General features: G+C 34.9%; 1 protein-coding gene across 1 annotated transcript in view; it reads left to right on the top strand.

The window, feature by feature from the left end:
• MESR6 (misexpression suppressor of ras 6) overlaps nt 1–12,646 on the top strand; it is a 100,039-nt gene continuing 87,393 nt past the window's right edge. Inside the window, exon 1 of the mRNA XM_089651059.1 lies at nt 1–75. The gene's annotated coding sequence lies outside the window, so the exon portion shown is untranslated. The remainder of the gene's footprint in view (nt 76–12,646) is intronic.

Consider the following 12,646-nt stretch of genomic DNA (forward strand, 5'->3'; position numbering starts at 1 on the left):
TTGAGTTTGACTATGAAATGAACGTGAAACGTCAAAAAGCCGTGGAAGTTGTCGTTATTGTTTATTCACATTTATGTAAGTAAATATTTTCATATTACATATGTAGTCATTTTGAACGTAGTAAATGTAATAACCCGCAATAACCGTAATTTTAATAAGGATTACCTATGCATTATCTTTATAATGCGCGCTGTTGTATTTTAGGTTAGTAATGTTGGAAAACGATGACTTCTGCATTGTTATTTGTTAATTACCCTTTACTAAAGCATGTCACTGTTTTCTATATATTTACCTAATTATGTGTGTAATTATTTCCCTAACCGCCGCATTTATAGGCACAGATTATAGAAATTACACTTTTTTTCAACAATTTCTACAAGAAACAACTATGTGCATACACAAAATAGGTTATTAGGTTCTTAGTTTGGGTTAATTAAGTAATTAATTCGTATTTAGACTGAAACTAAACTTTGCAAGTATCAGAAATAAGTACAAAATGTCAGCAAATGTGTTTTTAACGTACATTTTGAACTTTGAATAAAAATGGAATTATAATGCATCTTTCACCACCTATCCCGACGTAAATCGTTGTTTCTTGTAGTAATTATGTTGCAAGAAGTGCCATTTCCATAATCTTTGCAGTAATTATGTTGCAACGAAGTGCCATTTTCATAATCTTTGCAGTAATTATTTTGCAACGAAGTGCCATTTTCATAATCTTTGAGTAATTATGTTGCAACGAACTGCCATTTTCATAATTTTTGCCTTTTAAAAGTGGGGGGGGGGATGTATTTACCCTTATAAAAATATAACATCGTCACCTTAAAGCAATAGTGGGATATCTTCGAAAAATACACTTTTGAGATAAGTATGCAGTTCGATGTAAAATTGTGAGCTCTACATGATGCATTACTGAGATATTTTGTAAAAAAAAAATGCCAGTGTTACAAGTAAAATCTCAGTATTGAAATGTTCCGTCACTCAGAGCAACACTGAGATATTGATGTTGTCCCACTGTTGCTTTCAAAAGGTCGTTTAAAATACTGAAATAAATTCATTGTCTCACTGTAGCTCTATAGTTTTCAACAAGTTGGGTGATCTTGGAAGAGAAACATAAAGAAACTGAAAGTGAATACTGTTCAGGAGTATGTAGCAAAGTCAGCAAAGGTACGCAGAGCAAAACAAATTAAGCCTGTACTATGTACTAATTGTAAATACAAATGTTCTGAATCTGTTTTGGAAGTTAATCGATTAAAATATTTTAGTATTTATGATTCCATGAATGCTAGCTAATAGTGTTTATTATTTTGAGAGAGATGGACATAACATACGTGTATGTAAGTTTTTTTATGGCAACCTTAGATATAAGCAATAATACCATAAGCACTGCATTAAAAAAGAAAACAGACAGCTTCCTGCAAAAGGATGATTTAGTTGATGGTGTTATGAATCACATCAACAGCTTTAGTAGAGTGGAATCGCACTATTGTCGTGCAGGATCAGTTCGGATCTCCAAATATCCAAAAGATGTTCAATTTGTACAAGTAGAAGCGTGTCTCGGTAGGTAATCTCTATGTTACACACTTTACATACAGGAAAATATTCAATACGAAATTTAATATATATTTTTTTAAACCAAAAAAGAACCTTTGCGCATTTTGTGTATATTACAACTATAGTACTGCAAATGAGAAATTAGAAAAAATAATAATATTCTGAACACATTCAGAATGTAAAGCTATCTCGACCAGAAAAAGACAAAAACATTACCCAGACCACTGATGTTACTGTAGTTGCCATTTATGACTTTCAAGCTGTTGTGGCGTTGCCGAATGGCAATATATCTATTTTTTATAAGAGCAAGTTAAGCGTTATAACTTCTGTATTTATAATACCAAAACACGACAGGGCCATTGTTACATGCGGCATGAGGGTGTAGCTAAAAGAGGCGCAATTGAAATGTCTACCTGCGTGTACACATTTTTAAAAGACCTATGCCAAGGGAAACGGGAAGTGATCTTTTATTCTGATAACTGTGTGGCACAGAATAAAAACAAATTTTTATTTTCCATGTACATGCATGCACTATGAACACTTGATATTCAAATCATTACCCATAAATATCTAATTGTTGGGCACTCAGAGAACGAAGGAGACTCCATTCATTATTGCATCGATAGAGAAAAGGTCAGGGTTTTAAAAGAAGGCCTAATATTTATTCCAACGGCGTTAGCGATGGTCATAAAGTGTTCCAAAAAGAATGAACCTCGTTATAAGTTAACAGAAATGGAAACAACGGACTTCATTGACTGGACGAAGGTATGTGAGAAGGCTGGAAAAAATTTCTCAATAAACATGGACAAAAATAAATGTATTTGGAATAAAGTTAAGATTTTACATATATCACTAAAGATGAACCGTCAGTTATCAAATACCAAAGCACCTACACGAGGATCCATTTAATCAGAGTATTAATGTGAGAGAGCGACTAAAGAATGTTCGGAATCAGAATAGAATAATTCCAGGACCAGTTTATACAGTTCCACCTACAATTCCACCGAATAAAAATCGTGATTTCTTATTTTTTGCCAAAGTGGTGTTATACCAAAAAAACCTCCTCATTTTTTTGAATTATACTGCCAATACAGACCGCGATGTACAAGAAGAAAATAACGATGAAGGTTCATTGTAGGTTTTCAGGGAATCAACACATATTTGTTTTATTTTTTTGTTCTTAAAGTTTTCTGTAAAAAAATTTACATACTTTTTATTCTAAAGGTTTTCTGTTATTTTTGATACATACCTACTTTTTATTCTTGGTTTTCTGTTAATTTTGTTACATACTTTTATTCTTAAGGTTTTCTGTTATTTTTGTCACATACATTATATCACGCTTCTCATAAATAAATTTATAAACACAAATATATATTTTTTTCATTTTTATTCCACCTTACTCCCATACAATTGTCGTATTGACAAACTATAGGAGTGAGTGGGTGTGTACTGTTGAAAATGTATTTATGATTATAAACAGCATGGAAAAACATGCAGAAATAAGAATTATTAATTATTTTAACCAATAATTATTAGCCTGAAACAGTCCACATTGGAAAAATCTCCCGAGAAACAATTATTTATTCATTTATCCATCTAAACTCGTAATATTATTACTATGCTACACTGAGATAATTTGAGATGATTACGAAACACTCCACGCAACAGTGAGATATTTCCAGATTTACGTATACTTTGTCAAAATTAGTATGAAAAAATTAATTATTTTTCTATTATTCCAATTTTGTGTTGTTGTAAAATAATTTGCCTGTCTTATACCATATCATTAATCTGCAAGATTAGTTAATTTGATGCTGCTAGAGCTCACGCAAACCTAAAAGTCCTATTATCTCAGAACAGCATTTTTTAAGATATCCCACTATTGCTTTAAGGTGACGACATGTATTATAATATTTGCAAAAATGAAAAGAGATTTACAAATATTTAAGTAGGTACCCAGAACAAAAAAAAATAGGCAGGGGTGAATATCACTTCATTATGGAGAGATTTTTTAGTCTGATCACGCCCAGAAGAAAGTTCATCGGGTAGAGCCATGAATAGTGGCCGCACACTCTCATGTAGAGAATTCTCAGATTTTTTCTGAACCCTCTCTGATAAGGGAGCACTCACTCACTCTCCAGCGTACTACGGACCAAGGAATTCTCTGAGTACCAAATCCAGTATCCCAAAAAGTTTTGACGGTTAAGAGAACAAACCCTAACATTATTCTGAAATTTAACAAGATAATTTCTAGAACAGAACCCGCGTGTACTGTTTTTTTATCATGTTTGTTACACAAAACACTTAATTTTTAAATTGTGGCTTTTTTTATAACATGGAGTGATAATATTCAACCAACCGAATATTAATATTATACACAAACTCCAACGGCTCGGAGGGCTTTGAAGCAGAGAATGGACGGTTATCTCGAGAGTATTTCCTCCTGGGGTAAAAATAATCTCGTCGAATTTAATGTTTCAAAGACCCAATCCTGTCTGATTACGTCTAAAAGGGATCTAAATGATAATCTAGTCTCCTTCAACGGAAGCAATCTTCCGAACAGGCCTTCCATTGATATGCTTGGTGTAACTATAAGTGACCAGCTCAGGTATGGGGGCTCCATCGAAGCCAGAGTAAAGCTGGCCTCTCAGAAGCTGGGCGTACTGTACAGGGCCCGCAGATACTTTAATAGTACACAACTGCTGACCCTGTACAAATCGCAAGTGCGCCCTACTGTCGAATTTGGCAGCCATCTCTGGTCCGGAGCCCCTAAATACCTGAAAAAAAACCTTGACTCTGTGCAAAAATGGGCGGTCCGTTTGATAGATTCCCCAATCTTAACAAACGGACTGCAATCTTTAGAGCACAGGCGTCAGGTAGGTATGCTTATATTATATTAAGAATGTATATTTTAAGAATATTAAGAATGAATATTAAGTAAAATAAGATAGGTTTATCTAAAAAGACGCTGTCTGGATTGCATTTAGTTCGGGTTGAATCTTGCGATCATACATAAAGATAGTTGCCGATAAAAATGTGCGGTGAAAAAATGAAGACAATGTTGGTAGTTCTTATTCGAAGTATGATACAGTTAAAAGTGACCGAGTAGGATAGGGTCCCATTAGCGCAGTTGGTAGAGCATTGTCCCGGAAAGACAAGGGTCCTGGGTTCGAGTCCCAGATGTGACCGTTTCCTTTTCTGATTTTTCTGTTTCAGATTTTCGTTTAAAAATCACTAATATTGTCTTCAGTATTTAAATATTACAATTTGAGGTTTTACTCAATAAAGTTATTCCGAAAAAACCTAATATTCATTCTAGACTTGCAGAAAAGTCAACAGATGTCGCACATTAAAAATAAAAAATAAGATAGGTTTATCTAAAAAGACGCTGTCTGGATTGCATTTAGTTCGGGTTGAATCTTGCGATCATACATAAAGATAGTTGCCAATAAAAATGTGCGGTGAAAAAATGAAGACAATGTTGGTAGTTCTTATTCGAAGTATGATACAGTTAAAAGTGACCGAGTAGGATAGGGTCCCATTAGCGCAGTTGGTAGAGCATTGTCTCGGAAAGACAAGGGTCCTGGGTTCGAGTCCCAGATGTGACCGTTTCCTTTTCTGATTTTTCTGTTTCAGATTTTCGTTTAAAAATCACTAATATTGTCTTCAATATTTAAATATTACAATTTGAGGTTTTACTCAATAAAGTTATTCCGAAAAAACTTAAATTTAAATTCTTCAATTTCTTAAAGCTAGATTTGTTCTTTACTGACACAATATAAATATAAGAGCCGTGGTTTGATTAAAATTTCTAAAATTGATCACAGTTCTGATTTTGATTTTCTTAAAACCCCGAAGAAGATCTGTAGGCAAATAAATTATGTGATTTGAGTAGGTTCGGAGTTTTGAAATCAAAGTGCAATAAATGAGTATTTACTCATCTCTTTCATATGATTATTGTGTCAATATTCAGTTAGGAAAGCACATCACAGAATAGATAATACTGTCATTATATGCTTATAGTGCTGTTCTTCCTAGGATTCGTACCTTGTCCTTTTTCTAATACAAGTACTTAATTGTGTTTTGTTTTTGTGCATTTTAATCCAGGTATTTAATTTTTTATGCACTTAACAATTCACAGTCTTTAAGATAGGGTTTTCTTTGGATATTATCTTAATTTTAAGATTATCTATTTAATTTCAACCCATTTTTTTAGCTTTTTTTAAAAAATCTATTCACATTTATATATACTTATGTAAAGATGAGTAACCCCGTGTATTTGTAAAAACTATATGTAAAGCCCGGGCAACGCCGGGTACTTTCGGAGACAGCTATTAATTCAATATAAATTTCACTTAATCATATAGCTTTTAATAGCTTCTGACCATAGACATATGAATATTAGTAGACCTGCCCTAAGTGATTAAAAGCGTATTATCCCCAATCCCCATACCGGTTCCATTGGAGCCGGCTGGGCTCGCGTATGGCCTCAAGTGAAATTTGAAAACGTGACGTCATCATTCTTGTGCGAACTATGGTCGAGGCATCATCGGTTCATTTTACGAAATAACATGGCAAAATGTTGACTTGTACTATGAAAACTTGTAAAAATAGATGTGAAAAAGAGAATAAACCCAATTGTCGTATTACATTCCATATATAAGCATTATTTTACTTTATTTTAAGCATATTCACATCGTATAATATAGATCAGTTTTAGAAACATATACTATCACATCGAGAAACGTCTGGACGCGAAACACAAAGCTGGTTGGTTGCTGGGAAGTAAATTATGAACATTTATAAAAGTGTCTTAACTAAATACTTAAACGAAATATTCGACTCTGAAAATAGAACCGAATTTTTTTGCCGAATTTGGACTTCGCAAATTTGTTCATAACGTGGCGAGTAATTTGCGCTCCCATGTAAAAATGTCTATTCATTCAAAAGCAGATTTTACTTTTAAGAAGTAAATGGTGATATTATAATGCGAGATGCCTATTTACTGTCAGATTGATTTTTTGACGAATCACAGTCAGCCTTACGCCCTTCGTTCTTCAACAGTTGATTTTACCCCTCGCCATTATCTTCTCGTCTATTAATTCCTATGTCTGTGCTCCTGACAGTGACGGACATATATATATATATATATATATATATATATATATTGACCTCTTCCCGTAGTATGTTGATCCAGTAAGAAGTTGTTAGACTATGTTGATCCACCTTTAACACCATATAACTTGGCTATTGTGGAATACATCTGAATGAATTGACAACAGTGGTACAATAATTATCAATGTTGCCAGTTTGCCAGAAAAACCATTTGATATACTGTTCATAAAATTTTCTAAATTTGTATGGAAATCGGATGCATAATTTATGTTGATCTACCTAAATTGGCATACTTATGTTGATCTCATATATATTGATCTATTCCCGTAGTATGTTGATCCAGGTAAGAAGTTATTGGACAAAGTTGATCTGTGTCCCTATATATGCTTTTACTAAATGAACCAATCAAGAGCAATGGGTGGACTGTTCATCACAAGGTTTTATCTGATTCCGTAATCTTTTGTGATATTGAACTCAAAGTATTAGTCTCTAGAGTCGGATATCGCATGAAATGACTGTGAGATGGTACCGTTTCAAATCAAAATGACGTGTTCATTCGACTGTTTGTTGCTTGAATTGTTTATAAGAAATGTATGCGTATTTAGATTGAAACGAAACTTTCGCAAAAATCAAATCCATTAAAAAAATACCTACTGCGTGGCGGGCCGGATCGAAAGAGACTGGTTGAGGGATACCTTTTGACCATCAAAATCCAAAATGGCGGCAAAAGGCATAATGTTATATGGGAAATATTGAACTTGCATCTATTACCATCTCTCCTGATTACGCTTCGTGACTTAGTAGGGGTGGCCGGGTTCTTGGTTATAATGGGTAATTAATGGATGATTGGACGAGGTTGGAGCTAAGAAAAAACTGTCCAAAGAAGCGAAGCTAGCAGTCCACAATGGAGTGCTGGTACCTACCCTAATATATGGAAGTGAGGCATGGAACTGGCAGAAGAAGGCTGAAAGTAGACTGAATACTGTAGAAATGAGATCCCTGAGGCATATGTACGGTAAAATCATGTATGACGAAATGTGCGTATGCTGTGTCTATTCTACAGATATTTTATTAGAGCCTGTTAAAAGGAGCTAGCAGCATTGATCCCCAGTGCACCGTGCACGTGCTTGATACTCGACAACTGCTTGATACTCGACAACTCGACGGACACGAGCGGATTGATGTTATCGATACATATATGAACGGGTCGTTTCTCCGACTCGTTTTATCGTAAGTCGGCTCGTATGTGGAACGAGCTATCGGCATCTGTTTTTCTTCCTCAATATAATCCGGGCCTCTTTAAGACCCGCATTAATAAATTCATTCCTACAGACCCTATCTTAATCCGCCCCATAACGCTGCCCAACTGGGTGGAGACATAGTTTCTATGTATTTAACGTATAAAGACAAGGGCACTCTTGTGAGAGGTGTCACATAAAAAAGTCATACCTCCGAATTTGAATATAGAGACATACAAAATGATCTATATTATAAGCAATGAATCCACCCATCTTTTATCGATTATCACTTTATTTTAGAATTTAAAAAAACTCGTAAGCTTAATAATCGCAGAACTCAACTCAACTTCAAATATTAATATTCTGTATAAACGATTGTTACATCTTACCGGAGATGACCAGATAAATCATCAAAATGATAATTCATCACATCTTTAAAAAGTTATGTAAAGTCATGGAAAGTGATGAAACAAAAACATTATTAACTGGGTTAAGTAGGTTAGGTTCGGTTAGGTTTAAATTTTTTATTCATCGTTTCTAATGACTTTACATCACTTTTTAAAGGTGTGTTGAATTGTCACTGTGTTGAGTTATCATGGAACCCTTACCGGAAATGTTTATATTTTAAAGTTCTCTAAATAAAATGAAATGCTCTTAAAAGAAACATCTCATATTTAATATTATACAACAATATGACCGGAAGTCGGCATCTTTCTTTGAAATAAATAAATCATAAACTAAAAAACAGCTACAAGGTGGTTACAAATGCAATTATATTTAATCAATTTGTTCGATTATATTTTATATGAAGTTTTTTTTACAGTGGCCCAAATGAATTCTATATGTGGCCAATTGAACCAATTCAACCAAAGTTGTCCAATTTTAATAACTTCGACGAGGAAAAGAAGTTTTTTAATTAGTTGAATAATAATTTTTCAAAATTTCAATTATGTTTAACGTAATACACTATCTGGCATCAAGAAAATCAGTCTAGTCACGAACCGTAACTATTTAGTGTAATAAAATAAAAAAATAAAATTATGTTTATATCATAGTTTGCTTTAATCTCAATAAAAAAGAAGGAAAAAAGTTTTTTTTTTATGAATGAGATAAAACTTTCCCCCAAACAACGTGTATATTTAACTAACTAATTAACGATCACGCCGTTTCCCCGCAGGGGTAGACAGAGAGGACGGACCGCCAAACAACTCGGTCTTGGCACACACTTCTTGCCTCATTCGCATTCATACATCGTCTCATAATACTCTTCTATTATTCTGACTCTTGACATGACCCGACTCGAGTATCTGATTCACTTGATCGTGCCATGTCTTCCTCGGGCTTCCCCGACTTCTGCTACCATTCACATTTGCATCATATATCCTCTTTACACACTCCTATCTTCGCTCATTCGCTCTACATGCCCAAACCATCTAAGCGTCCCTTTCTTAATCTTACTCATTACGCTTACATCAGCCTTGCACTCTTTGCGGATCTCCACATTCCTCACACGATCAAACATGGTTTAACCACACATACGCCTCAGGGATCTCATTTATGAATTCAAATTAAAATAGCAACTTCACATTAGGAACGAGAGGACAACCAACAAATAAGTACATTGACTAAGTGTTACGGACGGACATGCACTTGAGCAAGACTTGGGAGCTGTATTCACAGAAACTTTAAAAAAAAAACTGACGTTTAGTTGTAGTACTGGGTCAATTGTACTGGTATCCCCCGAAAACATAAAAACATAAACAATATACACTAATTTTTGAAAAGAAAGACAAACATTCCCGGGTTAAGAATAACCTGGCAATATTTGAAAATCTCCTACTACCACCACAGTCAGCTGAAAATGTTGCTTGTGTTGTGATGGGGGACTTAGCCAGCCCAGGAATTGAACACACTATGCCTGGGTGGGACCCAAACGCGATGTCAACTCGGCCACCGACCGGTCTAAAATATGGCAGAAATCGCTCCAGTGGATAAATAATAAAATGTAGTTTATAGGCACTTTATAAAAAAAAATCGTCTAAAGAAACAGAAAATTTTTTAAAACAGTAATAAATAAAATACATTCTGGAATCGTTAATAAGTCGTTATGAAATATTTAGCCGTGTTAAGTAATCAATAGTATCGCGGTGGCAAAACGTGGAATTCCATAGCCGTTTTTAATTTATTAAAAATATTTATGATATCAAAGACAAAACAATTAAATGTATTCTAATCAGGGTGTCGTTATATCTCGGCCGGCGGCCAGAGACTTGGAGTATTATTATTAGTATAGCACTGCACGTGTCATCCATAAACTGTGAAACAAATCAGCCTCTCGTTGGGTGGTCATGTTAAATGAATGTTATTCACTGACACTATTTCTGTTTTCATTTAAAAAAAAAAATATGAATATCACACCAGAGTCCCTGGAGCCAGTGAGACTATGGCATCCCCAATCGGGGTTGTCGTGAGACTGAAGATATTGTGAACCTCGAAGGAGATGACGAGGAGGAAGTTGGGATAGTACCTGGCTATTCAGATCTGGTTGCCAAACACTAATTGTAAAATAGTACAAATTAATTTTAGTAAAATTTATTTCAGCCCGCGACCTTCGGATTGCTAGTCGATAGCCTTACCCCTCGATAACAGAGGCCGTCATTTAGGTACGTTTTAAATTATGTTTTACATTTGAAAGTAGACGTTTATCACAATTTGGGAGGAGGGTATGTGTACCACCGCCCCGGGAACCATTTATTGGATAACCCACACTTCTGCCATAGGTCTCCCCAAGTTGTTTGATATGTTTGGTGACTTATCAGGAGTGCCCGATTTTATGGGATGAGGTATGTGAGGGGCTTGGCGGCGGATGCGCCTGCCTAATAACTGCGTGGTGGGCCGGATCGATTAGTCCTCTTTCAACGCATCGCCTTGCAACGCAGTAGGGGAGTTAGATTCTTATGTATATCACTCAAACACACTGAACCCCAGATTACTACCCACCCATCAAACCTATTTACTTCCCAGAACTCACTGTCCTTCCTTTCTTTCAAAATACCCCCAACACAGCATTCACAAAGATGACTTAGGCCTTGAGGGTTATGATTTTCCTTAGGGCCTCCTGTGTGGAGACGATGTAAAAAAATATAAAAAATAAACAACTATCTCGCTAAATCGTTGGCGGTGAGTAATGGTAGGGGTATTGGTTATCTAATAAATGGCTCCCGGGGCGGCGGTACACATAATTGTAATAATTCTCGAGGGCTCTGATGTACAGACATTATGGCTCCTGTTGATTGACGAACATATACTAAAACATCGTTGGTTGGAATCGGTGCTTGAAATGACTTTAGCCATGTTTAATAAACAACAAATTTGAATAAATTTATAGCAATTTTAATTTAAAATTTGAAATTATTAAATTCTCACCAATCTAATCGCCGCAATTTTAATAGGCACATATTATGGATATTACGCTTTGTTTCAACTTAATAATTACAAGAAACTTAAGTCGGGAGAGATGGTAAAAGATACATTAAAATAAAATTTTATTCAATCAAAGTTCAAAATTTCTCTTATAAAATAACCCAGACAAACCTCACCCCATGAACCCGGGCACCCCTGCTAAGTCACGAAACGTAGTAAGTAAATGATGTATTAAATTTACAATTTTTGTTTAATCAAGTTCAAAAGATTTTTTTAGCATGGATTTGATGTTTGCGAAAGTTTTTCAATATAAATACTCGTGAGGCAGTCTATCCTCTTTAAGTACAAAGTCATTTTCATAGAATATGGATGTTCTAACACAATCTAAAAAGTACCACAACGCGCGCGAAATCGGCGGTTTTCAATTTACAACGCATGCAAGCCGTCAAGTTTGTCAGAAATATATAGATCAACAAAATAAATCGTGTAAAATGTATATGCGACCGAAAAATGGGCGTGGCTTACAGCTAAATCTCGATGACACAAGTTGATCTATAGGGATTTACATATGTATGCCAGCTTGGGTAATGGATCAACATATCCGAGGTGGATCAACAAATGCAAACGGATCAACATATACCTGGCGTACCGTCGCGCAAGATCAACATAGTACGAGAGGGGATAAATATATATATATATATATATATATATTGTCCTCTTCCCGTATTATGTTGATCCAGTAAGAAGTTGTTAGACTAAGTTGATCCACCTTTAACACCATATAACTTGGCTATTATGGAATACATCTGAATGAATTGACAACAGTGGTACAATAATTATCAATGTTGCCAGTTTGCAAGAAAAAACATTTGATATACTGTTAATAAAATTTTCAAAATTTGTATGGAAATCGGATGCATAATTTATGTTGATCTACCCAAATTGGCATACTTATGTTGATCTCATATATATTGATCTATTCCCGTAGTATGTTGATCCAGGTAAGAAGTTATTAGACAAAGTTGATCTGTGTCCCTATATATGGTTTTACTAAATGAACCAATCAAGGGGCAATCGGTGGACTGTTCATCACAAGGTTTTATGTGATTCCGTAATCTTTTGTGATATTGAACTCAAAGTATTAGTCTCTAGAGTCGAATATCGCATGAAATGACTGTGAAATGGTACCGTTTCAAATCAAAATGACGTGTGTTGCTTGAATTGTTTATAAGAAATGTATGCGTATTTAGATCGAAACGAAAATTTCGCAAAAACAAATCCATAAAAAAATCATAACTTAGCAGGGGTACACGGGT

Source organism: Hesperophylax consimilis, chromosome 3 (assembly GCF_061612785.1).
Source record: "Hesperophylax consimilis isolate HC1 chromosome 3, BYU_Hcon_1.0, whole genome shotgun sequence".
Lineage (NCBI taxonomy): Eukaryota > Metazoa > Arthropoda > Insecta > Trichoptera > Limnephilidae > Hesperophylax > Hesperophylax consimilis.